The sequence below is a fragment of the Apis florea genome, unplaced genomic scaffold (genome assembly GCF_048593485.1).
Source record: "Apis florea isolate Af1SG1 unplaced genomic scaffold, ASM4859348v1 contig_3587_pilon, whole genome shotgun sequence".
NCBI lineage: Eukaryota > Metazoa > Arthropoda > Insecta > Hymenoptera > Apidae > Apis > Apis florea.
The window spans coordinates 1,328,840-1,351,746 of record NW_028256789.1 but is presented as its reverse complement, the minus strand read 5'-3'; the positions used below and the strand labels follow the sequence as shown (position 1 = coordinate 1,351,746).

The 22,907-nt window shown below is 44.7% G+C and overlaps 1 protein-coding gene and 1 long non-coding RNA gene across 11 annotated transcripts in view; one reads left to right on the top strand and one right to left on the bottom strand.

Moving 5' to 3' along the window:
- Ca-beta (Calcium channel protein beta subunit) overlaps window positions 1-22,907 on the top strand; it is an 83,987-nt gene that overhangs the window by 33,334 nt on the left and 27,746 nt on the right. The gene's annotated exons all lie outside the window — the stretch shown is intronic.
- LOC147656569 (uncharacterized) lies at window positions 21,252-22,555 on the bottom strand. The gene is made up of 2 exons (XR_015294180.1): window positions 22,071-22,555; window positions 21,252-21,997 (listed from the first exon to the last, which is right to left on the bottom strand). It is a non-coding gene; the product is annotated as an uncharacterized LOC147656569 (long non-coding RNA).

The following is a 22,907-nucleotide window of genomic DNA, read 5'->3' as shown; positions in this document are numbered from 1 at the left end:
ATATTACTGTACTGCTTGCTGCACGGTTGGCTCACGCTTTAAATTAAAAGTGAAGAAGAAAGGAAGGAAGGAAGGAAGTTGCGTGGCCGCTGTTAACCACGATGATTTGTCAGAAGAATATTTCTGATCGAATAATTTTTATTCCAGCGGTTTGAAAGAAATCAACAACCAGAGAGAGAGAGAGAGAGAGAGAGAGAGATTGTAATTTCTTTTCTTTTCTTTTTCGGTGGGGTGTTGCATTCGGCAGCTGCAGTTTGTCGTTGGAGTTAACGTGTGCGCGATTCGGCCACACTTGCACCATCGGTGCAATGACGGCTAGTCCAGAGGGGAAAGGGAAGAGAGGGGAGATTGTTGAAGAGGGAGGAAAAGATCAGAGAGGGGAAAGGATCTCTTTGTCCTCACCGAGATCCTTACGGCAGCATTGACCTGCTGCCCCACTGGCGTAGACACCTGTGTCTCCATCATCGAAATCATCCTACTTTATTAGAGTTAAGTTCTTCTATTCGTCAACTTTTCAAATTCATAGATAAATATAATAGCATAGAATAAAATAACCAAAGATACGAAAGATCAATTTCTCGTAAATACCTTATTCTTAACCGTATTCTCGTTTTATTCGCGAAAGAGAGAGAGAGAGAGAGAGAGAGAGAGAGAGAGAGAGAGAGAGAGAGAGAGAAATGTTGTTTCCGTTGAAAAGAGGAGCAAGATTAAGATTTCTCTTTAAGATATTTGAGAAATTTTACGTCGGATTGGATTTGATTGAAAAATAGAATGGACGTTAGAGAAAGCGAAGGAGAAATTCAATTAAACGGGCGATTCTTCGAGTTCCACGCCATTGGATGACTTATTTCTCTCGCGATACGCAAAAGGCCCGTCTGAACTGGCGAACTGGCCCTTGCAGCCCTGCTGTGCTGCGGTTAACTTCTGCCAAGGGTCCCCCAGACCTCCTGGCATTGTTGCAGCGCCAGTTTTTGACAGGTACCATAGGCTGCGTGGTGCGTGCGCCCACCTACATACGCTCCACGGATTAACGTCGAGAGAATCGAGAGAATGAGAGGAGGAAAGAGACGGAGGAGGGAAAGAGTAGTCAGGAATGATCACAGAGTGAAAACAGGTCTTTCGACTCCGGCTTCATTGGTATTTTATTATCGACATTGAACCGAGACCGAGAAGACGCTCCGTCCTTGTCGGCTATTAAGCCGGGGATGATAAGTCTCGCGCACATCCGCTCCTACCGTTAACAGTCACTTACTTTTGGCCAGATTCTAAGGAAACCTGTTTCGTAAGGATCGAATCTCGAACGCGTGTATTCAACCTACTTGCTAGATTATCGAACAAGTTTTATACATCTATTCGCGCGATTACAATTCTATTCTACTTTCAACGTAGAATATTTGAAATTAACTTGTGCGCGTGTAGAAGATGGAGAGAGAGAGAGAGAGAGAGAGAGATCGAACATCTTTACTAAAAAGTCGTATAGAATAGAATAGAAATGCCTGTTAAAAAAATATGCTTTTCAAATACTGTTAATCGATCGTTCAGTTGCTAGCCTTGAGTACGTTTCATTATATTCTCTAAAATATTTTTTAAAGAAGAATCAAAGAGTTAAAAAATTCAAACGAACGAGATAGAGCAGAAAGCGTGTAGAAGATGAATTTTCAATGAGATGAGATATCGAATTTTTGTCTTTCTATCAAAGAATTCCGTCGTCCGAGACGGAAAAATCGAAAGTATGGCGGGCGTGAGATGTACGCACCCTCCGAATACGGTTGAAGAGGGTCAGGTGAAACCGTCTTTTGACGAGCGGGAGTCCAGCCTCTTCGAAGGGAGCATTTATCCTCCGAACGAGATACACAGGTCGGGATAGCCCTAACCTGACCTAACTCTTGACCATCCCCACGGGTGTGCGCACGCAAATGACTGGAAAACCTACCACGAATCGAAACCTTCCATCTTGCCAAATATAACAAACGTCATTTTTCGACCCTTCCAAAATGATGATTTTTTCCATTGGATGCAAATGGAAACTCTGCGAAATGCGCGCTCTCCGCCATTGTTCCGAACCTGACGAATTTCCTTCTCCCATTTCTTGGAAAGTTAAACCCCCCCCCTCTCCCCCCCCCCTGCTTAAAGCGGATTCCAGCTAACCAAATCGGTTTTCATTGTTGGAGATCTCGAAATCTCTTAAAATAACGCGCCTGCCAACTCTTCGGCCGCTCGCCGAATAGATTTCCGCATTTTCGATTCGAGATAACTTCGCATCCCTTGACGAGGGATTTATCGAAGCGGTGCCCCGATCCTTGGCAATTCAATCCTCGACGGAAGGAAAGTATCGTGGAGCGGATTTTTACCGATCGATCAATTAGCCACGAGGATTTTAACGAATTCATCGTTCTCTTCGATTCGGCCATCGATGAATACCAATCGTGTCTTCCATCAGGAGCCCTGGTTCACGCTGGTAATCTCGGTAACCAATAGCGTTGTCGCTCGCCTCTAACGATCCCCTCTACTCGTGGACCAGTAGGCCACGAAGCCCAAAAATATCCAAGAAGCGTAAGACTACTACGACTTTCTCCAATACACCTGAACCTGTGTGTACTAAGGTTAGCTTCGATCGTGGGATAGGTGCAAGTGTATGTGTGTGTGTGTGCGTGTGTGTGTATGTGTGTGTGTGTGTGTGTGTGTGTGTGTGTGTGTGTGTGTGTGTGTGTGTATGTTGGTAAGGAAAGAGGATAGAAGGCGCAAACCAAGGCGGCGTTCCCTTTGTGCTCCATGGAAGCTAGCTGGTTTCGGCTGGATGATGCGGTTCGATTCACAATGCCACCGCTAATGTCCACTTACGGCCTCCCTCACTTCTCCTCCGCAACTGTCGGGGTGTTTTAGTGCTTTACGGCCGCCATAATACCGTATTTCTCGAATGCCAGGTACACAAGACCCTCGAACAGGGTTTCATGATTTTCAACGTTCTAGACTCCGTTCCAATTATTTATTAGGCATTATCTCTTTCTTCGAGAACTTTCTTCCAAGATTTCCAAGATCCTCATTGGTCCTCTTAATTTTCCCAATGATTCGATTTTCATCAATCGTAGTAGAAGAAAATATATTTATAATAGCGCAGCAAACAGAATGAATAGGATATTTCAACTTTGAAAAAAAGAAGAAGAAGAAGAAGAAGAAGAAAGTCAAGAATTTCAACAATTTCCTCTATTATTATAGCTTTTCCTCCTTTCCTCGCGACGTTGGAAACATTAACATTTCTACGGGCGTGATACCGACTCCTCGACGGCAACAAGCTGAGATGCATAATGCAACGTGTATCTTCATTACCACTCGCAAAAGGAGATAATTCGCGAATGCAATTATCGGGAGGGAGAGGGGTCGGGCGTGGAAAAAAGTGGCTAAGCGAAAACATCGATGCATTGAATCGCATAATGAAGCTGCTTCGATCCGAGTTTCCGGTGATTCCGCCGCGAAACACGCGATGGGTGGTCTCTCATTACTGCGGTTCCTTCAATGATTTCTTGGCACATTCGGTCAGGAACATATGGCTTCTGACCGTTGAATCGAGGATGACTGGCCTCACAGAGGGCAGTATTGTGGCGAGAGCAGGAGTGATTTTTCATGGGAACCGCGCCCATAAAAACTCTGAACCCTCTCCTCTCGTACAAGTACTTTTATACAATTCGTATTGCGCGAAATCCCTGTTGCAATTCGTTGAACGTTAAAAAAAAAAAAAAAGAAAAAAAAAGAAAAGAAAAAAAAAAATAAAAAATACCGATCAACGCGCTAATTAGTTAGATTACGGATCATCCGTAAAATGGAGCATTTAATTTTTTTATATACCATCATCTCCCCGGTATCCCTCTCCAAATACGATCGACGCGATATCGAACGATTATTTTTCACTTTAAACCGTACTCAATCATCCCGAATTACAAGCTCCATCACGCGTAAACCAACTATCGTCGAAACGCCGGTCATTTGCGCGTTAATAAACTACCGAGGGTAAACGACGGTAAAAACACTTTTACTCGATAATTCGAAGGAACATGACCGGCTCGGCTCGACCGCAAATCGCGAGAGCCGCAGAATCGAATCGTTCGAATGAAACGAGTAATTGTCGAGGGAAGGAAAGAAGGAAGGAAGGAAGGAAGGAAGGAAACGATACGGGTGGATAGTGGACGTGGAAGAAATGGTGGAAGAGGTGGGGGAGAGGGGGAGGTAATTATCATTTCTTGTACAAGCCGCCGGTATGGGTATACAGTCACGGATATAGGCGGTTTTGCTACATTCGGGCCCTCATTTTGGCGTGGTTCCTCTCGTCCTTCCTCTCTTTGCTCCTCCATCCTCCCCTCTCCCCGATATTTTCTACCTCCGTCCTTTCCTCGACCACCTATACCTATACCGCTTCGCTCTTTCTTCTTCTTTTCACAGTCGCACCCGCGCGCGCGCATCCCGCGTTCTAAAACAAAACGAAACCGCTGCACGGGCCTCTCTCAAGGATAACGACTATGAGGCCTAGCTGAGGCGGCAGCCATATTGCGGACAATTGAAACCGTTGCACTGGCCTCTCTTTTCGTTTATATACCTGCAGCTGCACCGCATTCGGTCCGCTCGTACTCGTATGTATCACGCACACGCCATAACGCGCATCTGCGCGTCGCCTGGCCCAATTAATGCGGCCTCACGCACGCCCCTCCCCCCTTCCCTCCCCCGGGAAAAGGGGGAATTAAACGGGTAATTAAACCGAATGCCGAAAAATAGACAACCGCGGACAACCGATGAAATTATTCGATTCCGGATCGTCGCCGCCCTTCTATTCCTTTTCTCCTCGAGAAAATATATATTTTCATATATATTTGCCAAGTAGATTTTCGATTATGATTTTCGACGAACAGGACAAATATATATATATATATAAATTCTGGAATATAATACTTTTTACTCGATGTGAGATGGTTATCACGGAACCCGGAGAAGTCGCGTTGAAAATGGATTCTATTTATCCTCGGTCCAAAAATACACGGTTAACAGGCAACACGGTTCACACTCGTACCCGGACAAAGAATGCATTTGGCGCATTACAGCCGGATTTTTTTGAGTAGGAACGAGTCGAGGGAGGGTGGGTAACCCGACGCCGATGGTGGCGGTGCAAGTTCAACGTTGTAAACCATATGGTAAAGTGGGGAAGCGTTTCGTGTGTGTGTTTCGTGAATGTGGCCACACGTACACGAGACCTCTACACAGGAATCGCTAGAAAGTCGAAAAGTCGACGTCGAATACGAACGGGAGGGAGTGGAAACGATCGAGGCAACGCGAGAGATCGAGAGTAGGGAAAGGGGAGGGGAGTAGGGTGGGAGGGCTAGAAAATCCTCGCGGTCGAATTGTGGTGTATAGGTGTACTGGTTATAGAGGCGTGTGTATAGAGGATCGATGGCTGGTCGGAACGCAATTAAACGAATCGAAGGCTGATTACTCGGCTGGTTTAGAGCCGCATAAATCCTCTATTTCGAATCGTCAAAATTTTTATCGCCGCCTGTCGCACAACGGTAGCCACTCCACGCACACGTGCGTACCCGAACGCAAGGAGGGCCCCAATAAAATGGGTCCACGGCGAATAAACGTAAAATGGTCGGTTGGGCAGAGAATTTTTCAGCCACAATACGAGAACCACGAAACCGTGAAACGAAATGGAATGGCGTCGATGGTAATGCAACTTCGACACCCGACGAATGGCGGCACATTCGGCCGGAGGAGGGGGGAGGCGACGGGTTCGCCGAATCTAAAAGACTGTTGGCAGGCTAGCAGGGCCCCGAAAGTCGTCCTACACGGTCAGCATCCAATCTCATTTGGTACTAGCATGCCTTCGCTCACTCACCTCCTCAGCCTCCACATTACCTTCCTCTCCGCTCCCTAATCCCTCTGTCTTCCTCTTCCATCGCTCCTCTTCATCGCTGATTCCCTCGAGAACGTTATATTCCCCCACCTCGTCGTAGATCATTATCGGCCAGACATTCCGAGCTGTATCCGCGGTGCAAATGCAACGCGAACAATGCAGGGAGAATCGACGACAACATCGTAAATGGATCGACGATGGATCTCGATCAACTAGTGTTTCTTGACATTTCTTAACGGATGGTACGATGATCTCTTGAGAAGAGATATGGAATATATATGGAAAATATGGATGATAGGCGAAAAGTCGAAGAGGAATTTTCCGTTTCTTCCGAAGAGAAGATCGAGCGGACGTTGGAAGACGATGTTGGATAAGAAGAAGACGAATTTCTCTACGAGTTGAAAAAGTTCGATTCGTAGAGAGAGAGAGAGAGAGAGAGAGAGATTCGTTCCATTTATAGTTTCTGAAAGCGGAGTGAATTCGTGGTTCGAAGGATGCACGGGATGCGCGTCATACATAATTCCGTCGGATATCACACGATGGAATAAAAAAAATGGTCTATTTATCATGACACCCGCGATCGTAAAGAAAGGTCTTTCGAGGATACTCCACGAAGGATGTCTGATTCATCAGCTTCATTCATCAACGTCGGCCGCTTCTGTTTCTTTCATTTCTTTGAAACCTAACCCACGGTTCTAGTGCAGGTACGTGCATGATGCAAAAGTGTGAGCATGACCGGCTCGTCCGGAACACCGCCGGATCCACTCGCCCCCCCCCTCCCCCTGCCTCGCCTTTATGATTAAACAGATCATTAGAGGGACGACTCCTAATTCTTTCTTCCTTTTATCGATATGGATCATTCTGATATCCGATCATTAGCCGACCACCGAGCCTCATCCTCCATCAGATTCAAATTGCTCCATTCTTCAAAATCCATCATTCGAAAAGATACGAAAAGAACGTTCGTGTCTGCTCCTCATCGGTAAAAATCCCTCCCCTTTCCTTTCCTTCCCTCCTCCACACCTCCTCCCTCCCTCTCTCCCTCCGTCCAAGAATAATCATTATCATCGTGCCGATTATTATCGTGCCCGATCATTCTCGCGATTCAAGACGCGTCGCGATTCAATACTGGTGGCTGACCGGTATCGACCGAGTATCTCTACTATCTAATTGGGATTTCGCGGGTTTTCTCTCGGGTGACGAGGGGCTCTCGGGAGGAGGGGGGACAGGGGGTGGGAGGGAGAACAAAAAAAGGCGAAGCAAAACTCCTGGAGGAGGGCGTGGGTCCCAACATGGTATGACGCGATAATGCGGTACGGGGCCACGTTCGGCAAGTGAGAAGAGAGAGAGAGAGGGAGGGAGAGAGAGAGAGAGAGAGAGAGAGAGAGGGAGAGGGAGAGGGAGTTGAAAGAAAAGGAAGGAGAGGAGCGAACGCGAGAGGAGGAGGAGGAGGAAGAAGGGAGAAAAAGGAGGGGGACAAGGAGGGTGGGGCCTGCCGCACTGACCTTGACTAGGCCCGAAGTTGAGGTGGGTTGAGGTGCTGCCGGGCCCTCCTGCCCACCTTCCCCACCCTTCTCCTCTTTAACTCCTTCCCTCCCTCCTCTGCCTCTCTCTAGCTTCGATCCAGAGTGGATACACTCTCCCGCCTCGCCGCACCGTGGCAGGCCCCCACCGGGCCTGCCCTGTAGTCCTCCTGCATTCGCAGACTCCTCCATCAAGGACATCACAAAAAGTACATTAGACGAAAACACGTTGCCATTATACCGCGGCGCGCACCGCGAGAGAGGAGAGAAAACGAAAACGCTACGTCTGGTGGTGGTGGTGGTGGTGGTGGTGGTGTAAGGCCTCTCTAAGGCCGAGAGTGCACAGCCGAAAACCGCCACCATCGTCGCGTCCCGCAACGCCGCTGTTCGGGCCCTCGCAACGCCATGAAAAAACCCCACGGCCATCCCCCCCCCCCCCCCTCCCCGTCTTGCTCTACGACTACGCCAATCTTTAGGCCGGGCTCGAGACGCCGACCAGTTTTCATCGATTTCTGTTGGAGAACGAGTTTTCGAGGCCTTCTTGGAATAGGTTCTGGTTTCTAGTTGATCATTTGGAATTGGTAGTGTTCGCTCGAGTTCGGGCGAGCGAGTGAGTAGTTGTTACGCGTGATACCAGTACCACGCAGTTACCCCTGGAATAGAGAACGTTGTTAGTTTGAACAGAACGGTTTGGGTCGTGAAATACAAGAGAAATCAACAAGATCGTTTCTTTCAGGATATTATCTGCTGTTTCGCAGCAAATTACGGTATTCTTAAAATTTAAATTTTTTTTTTTTTTTTTTTTTTTTTTTTTCTCTTTTTCCTCTCTTTAACGCGTCGATCCGCGTCTGACCACCAGTCGCTGACCATTCGGAATGAACGATCGCCGGAGACGGAAAGAGAAGGATTGTAAATTCTTCCAAGTGCCATTGTCGAATGCATTCACGTCAGCCGAGTGACACACGAGTTACTCTTAGCTGTGGGATTGAATTTTTAGCACGTCCCCCTTGAATTCGCGCGAATGCCAAAAATAAGAAGAAGGCGACGACGAAACGCGCCTTAACTGCCGCCTTTATTTCTGGCCCTCGTGGTGCACCTTACCGTTCCCTCTCTCTTTCTTCTTCTCCTCTCCTCCTCGCTCCTCCTCCTCTCTCAAGATCAAGGTCAACTCTTGCGGAGATGACTGGACTCTTTAAACGACGTACCTTTTCTTCGTTACTCCGCTCGTTCCCCCCGCTGCTGCTCACCGTACGCCATCGCTGTTTCCGATCTTTCGGGGCCTGCGATCCCCGATTAATAATCCAGTCTCCGCTCCAGTTAGAAAGTTTGTCACGCGAGCAACGAGAGACGAGATTCCCCCCTCCCCCCTTCCCTCCCTCCCCCTCGTTGGAACGAGAGGCGAAGTAAGGAAAGGAAGGAAAAATGCAGTTACCCCTCCCCCCACCCTTGTCTTTCACGCGTGTCGCACGAAACATCGGCTTTCCTCGTAATTATCATCGTTACTGCGGTCCACGAGATATATTTTATCATAGGGAGGACGACGGGTTGTGCAGCAGCCACGCTTTGTCGCGCCATAAATCGTACGGTTCGAGCAAACGAGCAAGAACAGCGCGCGCGCGCGAGTTCTTACGCGCTATTCCGTCGCGAGAGGTCGACAAGGTTCTAGACGGTCGGCCGTCTCTTTACAGAGACCGCCTAGGAAAGTATAAACCACGGGCTAATTCCAATCAGGCGAAATACCAAGGCGCGACTGTAATTCCGCCTCGCTTTCTCTCTTCCACCACGCGAGCCATTAAAAAACGAACACGTTTCACGGATTCACCCGCGCCACTTTAGAGAGCGTCTCGCTGAATTTATCGCTACTCGTATTCGTGTACACATACACAGTCGGATATCTACGAGTACGTCGATACACGTACACACGTAACCGACGTTGGTCTTTCCTCTTTCGACACGTTCGAGTCTAAATACCTTGAGCCAATAATAAAACGTTAACTTAAAGGAAGAGTCCGTACTGTGTACCGTGTGGAACTTAAAAGAGATTAGAGGCGCCCTCTACGCGGATGACGCTTTGTCGCTCGTTAAACGGATATAACGCGATACTCGAAGAGACGTTATTGACTTTATTGCCTTTCGTGTAATACGATTGGCGTGTGTTTCTTATTTTTCTTTTCTTTCTTTCTTTCCTTTTCTTCCCTTTTTTTTTCGACGTGGCTTTAACGAAGGATATAAATTAGGAAGGAAATCGAGGGCGTTATCTATGTATGTATGTTCACGAGTTCAAACGTGGCTCGATCAAAAAACTCGGGGAAACTTTCGATCGGTATAAATGTGTTCGATGTGTTGTCGAGGAAATTATGAAAAATGATCGATGGTATGGTGTCGGTGAATATAGTTTTAAAACAGGGAGCGAATTACAGGGATCGTGTTTGTGGTTACGGAGGAACGTGTGTGACGTGTTTGAAAAGATCGTTCGAGGCTTTCACCAAAGTCCCCAAACTCTCGCTGGTAACAACGCTGGAATATAATTTACGTCTCTCGTTAAAAATTTAAATCCGTGGAATATGAATAAAAGCTACCGGCACGTGTCTGACTTCTCGCGTTGTTCTCTCGGTTTTTTTCCGAATACGCAGCAGTCGATTTCTCGTAATCGGACATATATTAAGAGTAATTGTAATTCGAGTTAAATTAAACACGCATTTCAATCAACGAAGCGCGCAATTATCCGTCTAGCGTTATAGCGGAATAACACGCGATTCATTTCTCAATCAAGTTTTCCACGTAAAGATCGCCACGTTAATTTTAAAACATCTCTCATTTTTATCCCAAGTTTACTCTTAGCGGAGAGTATAAAAATTTAATCGAACGAGAATTCCTAGAATTCCCCCCTTGCGCAATTGTTTGCACGATAAACACAATACCTAATCATAATAGTTAATTACACAGGTCCCTTCGCAAGAAATATTCCTCGTTAATTGCAACGCCTTATGAAGCTTCATGGCGTATCCTCATCGCGGCTATCCCCCTATTGGCCAGGTTTCTCGCGCGTTAAAGTTAATTTCGTGGCTGTCGGGGCCTCGGTAATGGAACCAGTCTTACCCGCTAACTTTTTCATCCGTCCAAAGATAAAGGCGGACGGTAAGTGATTCCTCCGCGACTACGGCCGCGTGAAGGAACGTTTTAATTGCGTTATTTAAGGGCGACACGGTGAACCACGGAGCGAGCAGGAAACAACACAACGTGGAAACGGGTTTCCATGTACGGAACATGCTACGTACCCGGCCGTTTTACGCTCGCACGGCGGCACCGATTCGTTTCGTGAAAGTCGATTCTCGCGCGCGCGCGCAGAGGTGGCTTTAAACACCCACGTGCGCTTATGGTGTCGGTGATGGCGTCGGTGTGTATACGATACACGGTTGGTGGTGGTTGCTGGATACGCGCCAACGTCAAACAACCGTACACCCAAGACCTGTTTCGGTTGTGTTCGCGATCGGTTGGCGATACGCGGCCCGGGCATCTAGGGCCCCGTGAAATCGTTACGATATTTATGGCGGTTGATAATCGATATCCTCCTCTCCTCCCCCCCCCATCCTCCTCTTTCCCCGCCGCTTTCAAGCAGAAGTTGTTAACTAGTTGGAAAATAATGGCCGCCTTAAAAAGCATATCGTTACCTGATATATTCGCCTCGTGGAAGTTTACGCTTCTGTTACCGAGATACCTGTTTATCTTTATCGCGGCTATAGGTTTATTATCGTATCGCCACTGGCAGAGACGTATGCACTGTAAATCGAGAGTTTACGGTGCAAACGATTCGATCGCGCTTCTCTCCATCCCTCCTGCCCTACGTGTGTATCTATCCCACGGCTCGAGATCGGCATCTCCTCCATCTTCCTCCAACGGGGGGGGGAGACGATGATGAGAAATTTTTCCGGGAGAAACTGGGCGCGCGCAAGTTCTCGAAGGAAGAAACTCGGGATGGAGGAATTTGAAGGGGGGAGGCCGGGTTATAATCGAGAAATAACTTCATCGTGCACGGGAGTAAACGATATTTTTGAATTTCTTTCGGGAATTCTACCTGACTCCGCTCGTTCCCTCCGGTTTTACGACGAAGATTGCACGGTTAATGGTAAGAGGAAAGTGGATATTTCCAAGGATACTTTTTTTTTTTTTTTTTTTTATTAACGAACGACGGTCGAGGATGCATTCGTCGATGGAACGACGAATTGCGCGGGTGGACGAACGAAATCATCGAGTTGGTAGGTCGATAGAGCTCGATCGTCGATTCGTGAGTAAATTCCAGTGTAGTAAAATGCGCTCTCACCGTGTTGACAATGGGATGACTTTGCCAGCGTCGTTGTATAGTGACATTACTCACGGCGATGCGCGCGAGCATGTCTCGCTTAAACGCGCTTCGTCATCGAATTAACAGCGTCCAAGTTGAATTAATTCGCGAGGAAGAAAACAATGACGAGGTGCGAAATTTAAATTTTGTTTTTTTCCTTTGATCGCTCTCCTCCTCTTTGCCAAGCAACTTAAAACTTAAGTTTCTCCGACCAACCACGTATATTCCACGTGGATACATCAACACGGTAGATAAAATCAAACCACAAACGTTCGCGAGACGTTCTAATTGCAGAAATATGTATCTGCCGTACCTCGAGCAATATTCGGATAATTTCCACGTCTACGCAGTTCTCCGTCGAAAGAAAAAGAGAAAGAAAGAAAGAAAGAACGATATATACGCACTTGCGAAAGAAAATAAGCCGTGGGCAACGCCCACATTTCGTGTATCGTAACTCACGCCAAGTCCTTGGCATTAAATATGTAAATGTTGCGGTCGGTCGACAGAAGAGCGGCCGTTTAATTCGTCCTCGTTGAATCTGTGATCGTGGACATCTCTCGTCAATTGGATTTCGGACGGCGTTCCACGATCAAGTCCATTGGCCGATAATTAGGTTGCGCATAATGACAATAACCGGACAAACAACCGTCGTGTCGTTTCATGTTCGTGTTTGCGCGCCCGACTGGTCCGCTCCTCTCGACCCGCAAAAAAAAGGAAAACGAACCAGGATGCGGCTGGATTAAATTATTATTCTCGCGGGAGAGGCTCGTTAATAGCGCGGAAAGAAAAATACGTTGCTCGAGCGCGGCTTGTCGCCGATGGAATTGCCGCACCGATCTTAATTGCCGCTTCGTAGAATCGGGCGAGGGAAAAGTCTCATCCCGCTCTTTTTTTCGATCCCCGCATTTGCACGTTAATGAACGACTGCTTGATTCACCATCTTTCTTCCTCTTCTTCTCCTTTTATAATACCAGCCTCTTCCATCGCGATTCGATGGGGTTTGTCTATTCAATAATTGTCGAAGAGGAGGGATTAGAAGTATTCTCGATTGATTAGCGGATTTGAGAGAGAGAGAAGATCGATTAAGACTGGATGGAGCGCTAAAAAAAAAAAGAAAAAAAAAAGAAAACACGATTAGTTAAGCTTAAAAAGAGAGGAATTATTGATTCGAATTCTTTGTCGTTGCCTTAATTCAACTTGGATTGGATTCGCGTTGATTATTCGCGAGAAACGGCAGGGAAAGTTTATATCGTACAAGGAACGAAGTTTCTATTCGATCGGATAATTTTTACGAAGATTTTATTTGAAGAAATTCTTTTTTTTTTTTTTTTTTTCTTTCCTCGTTGAAAAATTTACGACGTGACGCGAAGCGAAGTACAGAAAAGATTCTTACGGAGAGAACGAGTCGAAATGACTCATAGAACGCTACGAATTGGTGTGTACGGAATAATCAACAAGGCCATGCTTCAAACATTAAGCTGGTTAAGTCGTAAACAGCTCGATGGAATCCATTACGTTTGACCATTACGTTGACAAAGTCGACTTCGACATCTTTTCCTATTCCTCAACATCCTCGAATAATCCATAATCCATAAAATTGGAAAAAAATAAAAAAATAAATAAAAAGAAGAGAAGATCAACGATCTTTACCACGAATACTTTTACTACTTTACTGTTTCCTCGACCCTTTGTTCGTTTCGACAAACGAAAGAAAGAAACTTGCGATTCTTCGATGTAAAATTTCACCATTGAATTAATCAGATGGCAGAGTATCGGCTACGATTATTTTTCACAAATTTTTCGCGACGAACGTTTCGAAATAAAATAAAATTTAAGAGAAATATCGTTTTATCATTCATCGCTATCATCGAGGAATTTTATCAACGATGGAAAATCATTACTATTCACAAGTCAAACACAATTCACGAGAGAGAGAGAGGAGAGAGCGAACTGGATAAATTCCCGAATAAAAGTAACACCGGAATCGTGCGGATGCAGAGTCGATTGCGTAATCACAGCAATGGCCAACAATGATCTCGGTGATTTTCTCTTTCCTCGATGATCGTGCAAGCGCGTGCAAACACGACCGCGTGCGCCGTGCGGTTACGTGCCAATGACTGTAAACAGGGAACCGGGCGAGGAGTAATTTGTGTGGCTCGCGCGTGTCTGAGTACTCGTGCCACTTATAGTAACGAGAGTACAGAACGGATTCCTGTTATTCGAGAGGTATCGACCGATTTCTCGTCTCGATTTTCGTCGAGAGGCTAATTCGAGTGTCTCTGCTACGACTCTATCGATGTCGTCCTTGCCAAATTCCTCTTTTTATTATATTCGATCTAAGAGATCGAATCGATAAAACGAGGCGAAGAAGAAAATTACCCGATCTTGTCTATCCATCTTTCCCACCGCGCGATCAATTAAATTTTTATTACGACAGATTACAGATTGTTCCTAAGAAAAAGAGAAACGAAACGATTAATTTTACTCGATTCGATCGATAAAATTTCTAAAAGGAGAAAAGGCGATGAAATTGGCCAGATTCGTATTCTTCCCAAAATCGTCGCGATTCACGAAAATGGATCGGTCATTGATAAGTAAGGAGATATTGGGAGGGCGATAAATCCGTTTTAACGCAGAAACGAGCGATTGAAGAGAGGGCAATGTGGCCCGAGGGAAAATATTGCCTCGTTATATGCCTGTACCAGCACTTTCGGCCACTTGCTTCGCTTATCTGTCGTTCCATTTGCATGAGAAACTGCAACCTCGATGCGATATTCTATCACGGAGCCCGGCCGTGATTAGAGGGGCCTAAATGCGAGGGGCTGCGATACACGCTCCGAGAAAGATCATCGCGTTCTCTCGTGTTCCTCCCCGAAGGAGAAAGGGAGCCACGAATAACTGCTCGTGTTACCTTGGACGTTAAACTTGGTCATAAAAAGTTTTCGAGAATGAGCCTGTTGTTGTTGCGATAAACACGCGGAGAACCGATCCCGATCGAGATCTCCAGGCTATTCGTGGGGAACAATATGAAATCGATTTTCCAATATCGAAACTTTGTTAACTTTACTGTTTTTTTTTTCTCTCTCGAACCATTTTGAGTCAAATGTATCGTTGTTGGATACGAAAAACAAGCGGACGTACGCTACAATACAATCTTCTAAATCTTCGATCGTATATGATATATGATCCCGCGTCATAATTAATCCTGCTTAAAAGAAAACGTCACATCCCGATAATTCGAGTATTACCTCTTCGAATAATTCAAGACGAGACGAAAAAAAAAAAAAAGGAAAAAGGAAAGAAAGAGAAGAAGAAAAAGATGGTGTTTTCCTGTTCCTGGGCACAGGGACGGACGAACGTTGGTACAAAAATGGTACCTCGATGAATCTCTATCCGCCTCCGTGATACCTCTCCGTGCACACACGAACGCGCGCGTCCAACTAACCGCAGCGTCACACCCACGCGTGCAAGCCGTGTCCGTGCAACGGTGGTACACACAAGTTTTGGGTTGGCGGCGAGGGCTCGGAGGCGGGCACGATGCTTAGAAGGCTATAAAAAGAGAAAGCTGGCCTCTCTATACAGAGAGGCATACAACACGCGCTTACACAACGGCGTGCGTAGACGCCGGGTGGGTGTGCAACAGGGTCGTGTAAGCGCGGCCGGTGAAACGTACGACGGGATTATCCTAACATCGTTTCTTAACTGTGCGCGCATTCGTCGTGTCTCTCCGCCCAGGAAATAAAACGGTGTAATAAAATTTCTTTCCAAGTTTTATATCGAAATTGCGATAAAAGCGAAAAGAAAGGAAGAGGAAAAAAAAAAAAAAAAGAAAGAAAGAAAGAAGAAAAAGGAAGCCGGTCGTGAAGACGATTCCGTGATGATCGGGTCCCGAGGTGAAGAGATTTTTACGCATTATTCGTATCCGTAGACGCGAGTACGGATCGCGATGGTTGTGGGATCGTAAAATTCTACGAAACGGCGAAATTTCGTACAAAGTCGGCGCAATAAAAGAGTTTCCGAGCCGTCTCAGGAATTCTCTCTGCCCGATTTCACGAACCCCGTCCCTTCGTTTAACGAGGGGCTCCATACCCCGGCTCGCATATAATTCTCTGTCGGAAATACTAGGAACAGAAAGGATCTTACCCGATCCCGGAATTTGCATAAAACTTCGAGACGATTTCTTTGAACGAGTATCATCCTCGTTCGGTGTGGTTATACCTTTTCTCGAGGAATTTGAGTGAGGATTGCGAAACGGACGACGAGGTTAACCAACGATATTTTCTTAATCCTCTCGATAGTTCGTAAAGAATATGTCGTTGTAAATTAATCTCGATTAAAAATATAATTTCACAATAGTCTGGGATCGACTAGTTTAATTATTATTATCCCTCTCTTCTCCATCACTTTCTCGTTACAACTCTGTCCCGTCAACACCACGGACGCTACGTAATTGAAGAAAAGAGAAAGACGCACTGTCTGTGACCCACAAAATTAGAATCTTCGCGTATAATTATTATCGTGGGTCATATTCATTGTACCTCGCCTCGTCTGAGGATGACAGGGATAATGAACAACGGGCTGGCTCCGCGAGCCCGTATAATTATCCGAGCGTGGTACTATCAGGCGTGGAAGTATAATTGGCGATAATTTGTATTGTTCCAACGAGGCGGCCGTTTAATAAATCGTCGCTCGTCTATTACTTATATCTCCTCTGGGGAAAAACGATTCGACTCTTTCGTTTTCCCCTCCATCCGCGTATTCGTGTTCTAGAATCAACACTGTCTCGAGGTGAGTCGGCTGTCGTCCTTAATCGTTCGATTGGATCTAATTCGCCTTCATATATACACACACACACACACACATATATATATATATATATATATATTCGATTCCCCGTCGTCTTCGTTCTCGGTTCAAGGGCGGTGCACGTATCGAGCCGCGCAGCTCTGCCGTATTCACACTGCCGTTTCTTTTTCTCGACGGCTTCGATATAAACGGCATAATATATACAATTTCTCCAAGATTTTTCGAAGATGTTATCGAGAGAAATAGAGAGGAAGAGGGAGGGAGGGAGGGAGAGAGAGGCGGGTTTCGGGAAAGGAACCTCTCGAAAAGGGAACTCTGTCAGGTGCTTGCCATCTGCCGTCTGTCGACTGGCCCTTCAGGGAACCAAACCTACCGCGGGGTCCCTGTTTACCGTTGCCAGCCGAAAACAGCGGAGTTTGCTGTTGTTCTTCGAACGTGGTAACTCGAGAGGATCGTGGCCTCGCGAGTAAATTGACACGGACGGAATACAATTCGAATTTCCGGGTTCTCGAAATTGCCTCTAAATACTCGCCTCTGAATACACTCCGCGCACTCTGTGAGACTTAGGCATTTCGTTTTTGCACGAAATGAACGAAGGAACGAAGGAGGATCGCTATATAAATATATATATATTTTTTTTTTTTGGATGGAGAATAATATTCATGTTCGAGGAGAAAATTTTAAATTTCAAACGTAAAAAAAAAAAAAAAAAAAAAAAAGAAAAATGGTACACTGTTATATATTACCGGATATAAGAGACCGTGAATTTAGGCCATCCCGGAGCAATTTGTGGAGATTGTGTATATAGAGCCGTTTCACATAGAGCCGTTATATACATATATAGGCCGTGTATCCATACTATATCTAACTATATCAAACTTCCCTCTAAAACGCGCAACATTTTCCGCGGTACCTCCCTCATTGACGATCATCGCTCAGTGAGCATTCTATACGAGCATTTCTGCGCCGTGAAAGCTCTATTGTAAACTCCCTCCTCCATTTAAACTTTCGAACGAACAATTATCCGTCCCTTGTTTCATTTCACGATGCATCCTCAGCTGTGCTAGAGCAATTCATTATTGTGAATGGATCATAGGAAAAAATTCCGTTCCAGCACGCGTTGCAAACCACTTTGTGGATTCACTATAATTCATCACGTTCAACGAATCTCATCACAAACTGCCCTCTACGCTCGTCTTCGATATATGATGATCCCGTTTGCGTCTTGATTGACATTTGCAACCGATTTCTTTCAATTTCTCAACTCGAGGAGGAGTGTTGGGAGGAGCAGCGTGGGAAGAGGGTTGATTGCTCGTCGAGCAATTACGTGGAGCTGGCATTCGTCGTCGATCGTGATTATCGCGCGCGCTTGGAGGAAATAATTTCAGGCCCGGCGATAGCGATCGTTCGCTAATTCGCCGCAATCGAGAACAATTTACGGCTCGACCTTCGTTTATTGCCGCCGGTGCAGAGTCGCAGCTGCGATCCGTGTCACGGAATCGGGGGAATCGTGTCTCGCGTGCCTCTGGAAAAATATCGTATTCGGAGGAGGAGGAGGAGGCTCGTGCTCCTTTTTGTTGAGCTGAAGAATCGGTTGAAAGGGAGGTAAAGAGGGGAGGGAGAGGAGATGGTTGGAGGACATGCATTAGGAGGAGAGATGTTGAATCCTGCGCTCGTTTCGCCTCGTCGTGACGACGAGGGATCTTTCTGGACCAAGTCTCGTATTCCCGGATGCAATAACTGCGATTATGCAACCGCGGAGTTGCAAACGAAAACGTGGCGTGCGAAAATGAAATTTAGTGTGACGGTGGTACTTAATCTCGCGGTTGTAAATAAAAGGGGAAGCATTTCTGTTTTGCGGAGGAAAGCAATTGCCGAGGTGAATAATTAGGGAAGCTTGTTGTTGCTTGAGATGAGGGTTGAATGTTTAAAAATTGCGCGAGTGTGTTTGCTCCCTCGTTATTCATTTAAAAAAATTCCGGAACTTGGGGTTGGTATTGGAATATTTTTCAATCGAATTTTTTATATTTCGAGTAGACAAATTTTTCATCCAAATATTCCTTTAAATTAGATTTTATCTGACTACTTGAAAGATTCAATTGTCGGTTAAATGGTCGAGGTTCTCGCTAGTGATGGAATGGAAGATAGATAGGAGTAGGGTCCAATTGGAACGATTCGTAGAAATCGTTGGAGATCCGATGAGCAGATAGCGGTGAAAAATGTCTGGCACAAAGAAGAAGTTAGCGATTGTAATTACTATGGAAATAGCGGCGGAGTTTCGCCGGCAACCAGTGAATAATTAAAACGTTTCGGTAAGCGCCGCTTAAAAATGCTGTGAATTCATCCGGTCGAGAAGCAAGCAGACTTTCGGTGCCTGTACATTTAAGCATTGATTCTTCCGACACAGAGGCAGACGTTCCCGCTCGAAGACAATAACGAGAGACGATTATTCAAAGAGCCTCCGGTCTGATGACAATCCTGCTAATAGCTTTTTCAGATCTCTTTTCTGACGAAACAGAGATATCCAACGCTTTAATATTCGTGAGATAATAACGGTAAACTCGTGATGAAAAAGAAAAATTAATCGCGAGATTTGTGCCAGTTGATTTTCACGTGCATTTTCGTTCGTCTTATCATCGTTCGTCTTATCATTTCTTAATTCTATGCTTTATCATCTTTGTTTTTTTATGATAATTGTAACAATTGTAATGTTTATACAGGAACAGAGTATATAAGTACGATATTTAATAAATTCAATGTAAATTCGTGCGAATTCGTCAGAACGATTTTGAGTCATCTGACGGGCTGTTCGATCTTTCATAACCCTTTATATCTTCCTTATCGAATGTCGGTAAGAGAAAATTCTACAGTTAAGGAAGATTTAATAAAAATGTAACTGAATATAATATGTAATAATATGTAATAATACATATTTGTATTGAAATTTAAAGAAAAGAATTTTTCTTAATTTTTATACTTATCAAGTTTGATGATAAGAACGAATATAAATTCTAAATTTATGGCTCTAAATCGTAGAGGGCACTTCAAGATCTTCTTGCACGATCGGTAATTCAGAATATGATACATAAAATTCCATAAGATGGTAGATCTAGTGTTTGCATTTGTCTATGGTAAAAACTTTGTATCTTTTGGTTTAGAAGATTCTAAGAAGTAACTACGCCGTCAGAATCTTTTGTGAAATAAATAACAATATTCCACATGTCACAATTACAATATTGAGATCGATCAAAATTTATTATTCTTAATTACGATTCTTTTTTGTCCCACTTCTTGTCTCCTTCGATAATATCGCACGTGACACCGGAATGATAACGAGACTCGTGTAGCCTCTGGATCACGTGACATTGAATAAGTAAATCTATTTTATACTTGTTCCGTAACTATATTTCGCTCAGATCTTCTTTGTTGATTATCTCCTTCGGAAAAAATCAATTTTCTCCGATCCGAATATTATTAAAATATCATAAATTTTTCTTCGAAATCGATCTTCTTGAAATTTTCTTCGAGATCAAAGCGAGTGCTCTCGCGTTTAAATTTCCCATAAAACTTTATCATATTTCCAAGATATTTCCAAAATCTTGTGACGTCGAAGTATGATGTGACTAATAGCATGCTGTCACGTAAAGGAATTTTTTTCAAAGACCAGACATCCGTACAGTGCCAAAGGTGAGTGGCGTCTGTTGGCACAGAAACTTGAAGGCGCCATCGCGCGATTCGCCTGCGACTACAGGATCTGACATTTAAACGAAGAAACGTTCAAGCACTCGATAAACTTTGTGCGTACCGAATCCGGATTTAAATAATTCAATTTCTTCGTTTTCCTCTTTTTGACTTCCTCCAGACGTTTCGCGAGGCAGCTTCAGAGCGGACAGAGAGGCGAAACGTTTCGCAAAAAAAGCGGAGGAGGAAACCGGTTGCGCTAGACTCATTCGTTCGCTCGAGAGAGGAATGGACAAAAAAATTAACGACGATTAAGAAAATCGGTGACCTCTTGACCCGAGCAACGAAACAAGAAGACTGACCCCAATTAAATCCTTGATCCTGTTCGAAAAGAATTGAACAGGAGTGCAATCTGCATTTCCATCTCTCTTAATTTAAACAGTTAGATAGCTAGATAAAGAATTTTAATTTAATATCGCGTTTTAAATCTTGGAAAAATATCTCCTCTATAGTTTTATAGTTTCGACGAGGATCTGTTTAAAAAGTTCTCGAACTGAAAAACTTAATCTCGAAGCTTTCCTCTCTGCTTCTTTTTTTTTTTTTTTTTTCTTTTTTTTCATTTTACCAATTTATTGCATCACGTATTCTATTTTAACTATTACTTATTATTACCTATTCCGTGTAATTTTTATTCAGCGGTTCGGTATTCCACTTTATATTTTTTTTTTTTTTTCTACGGGTTTAAAGACGATCTTTATATAAGCTTGTCGAGCGATCTTCGTGTCTTCGTGATCCTGACAGGATTACGAAACGAATGTCTCAAGATAGGTTAGATGGTTGACTCGAGAAATTCTTACACGAGAAACGTGGCGATCTATAAATTTCGTTGTCAGAGAGGGTAAGAGTAAAGTGGGCAATAAGTAGAATTTATAATAGAAAGGCGAAAATTGGGAAGAACAAAGCATAAGGATGCGCTGCGAGGGTAAATAAATAGATAGGTATCCACGTCTCGATAAAAGTCAGCCGTTAATTTTCTCGAAATCGGTCGTTGCACGTGATAATTACAAAATATATAAAATCTGAAACTCGTCATTCTGACAGTTTTAGTAGGTCTAGCGTTAAGAACAACGACGTTGTAGGGATTGTTTGCCTTGGCGTGAGGCTACTTGTTCAGCTTTGACAAATTTTAGCAGCACGCCAGCCTTATTCAACCTTAGACACAACCCAGACCTACTTATCGATTACAATGCCCGTTTGTATCCGATCTTAGTCCCATTCCACTCATCCTAACTGTGCCGTCAACTATCTAACTTTTCCGATCCTCCGCTACAATCTTCTTTACGCTGCTTCACGCTTTATCACATCTATATTTAACTCTTTGCACAGTAACTCTTTTGTATCTCGTTGTTCGTAACGAATTGTCGATAGACCATCGTTGTCACAGAATCTTGGAAGGTCGTCGTGCGATCTCGTTCCCGCTTTCCTTTCTTCGAGACGAGGGAAGAGACATCTCTTTGTAAATGTTGCGCGCATTCAATTCCGTGGCAAACGATGACATCAAAATTTCGTAGAAAATTATTCGCACGAATATTACAAGGAAGTAATGAATCAACAATTACGCGCCGCCCTCAAATCTTCTTCTGATCCAAATTCCATTGGTAGAAAATTCTCGATGAATCAACTGGCCAATTCTGACAAGTCTATTCAACATCTGCATTGTGGAATCTGCATTTACGTCATATAAAATGACTGTAACAAATTATATATATAAATTACGCGGTTCCTTGGTATTCTTGGGACCCTCGCTTCCGCTTTTGCATACCTTGATACCTCTATCCATCGCGATGAAAACAACCCTCTTATTGATCCTGCCATTAATTTCAAATTGCACTGGAGATGTTGATAATCAATTTTTGAATTGAAAACACCCACGCGCACACAAAGATACGAGAATTATCAGAGAACCAATATCAATTTATCCCTATTAATCTTAACTTAATCTTAAGTAATTTTCGATTCTTCCATTGTACAAATATCCTTCTAATTCCGGTAAAATGATTTCAAAATTTCTCCCAGATCGTTCCACCCTCTGTTTCCATAGCTGTCCAAACACCGTCCATAACCAATAATACCAAGCACACACATCGCGTGGATTGGGTATCGCTCAAAGGCAATCCGGTTGATTCACATACCGCGGAATCGGCGTACAGGCCGGCTGGTATTCCTCTTCCCCGTGTTCCTCGGTCGAACGAAGGAAAATTACGACGGCTCGAGCACTCTCCGGCTGGCTGGCAGAGTTTTCGGTGTGGCGGCCACCGTTTTATTTATAGCGGAGGAGGTCGTGATGCGTTCCAAAAGCTACTCGTCGCACCAGTAGCACACGCTCGAGCGAACCGGCCTCGTCTCGTACCCAGTTTCCACCGATCAGCGTCCATTCGTTGATCGAGGCACGGATGAAAACAGAATCGCCGAGAATTTCCAACGAATCCGCGAATCGACCGACGTGAATCGTCCGAAAAAGAAAAAAAAAAAAAAAGAAAAAGAAATCACGTTTCTCCGTGTCCTTCCTCCGCGTTTCCTCTTTTTCTCCGCACACGTGACTACGTGGCTTGTTCGTGAACGGGACGCAAAGTGTGTAAAGTGTCGATCTCTTTATCGT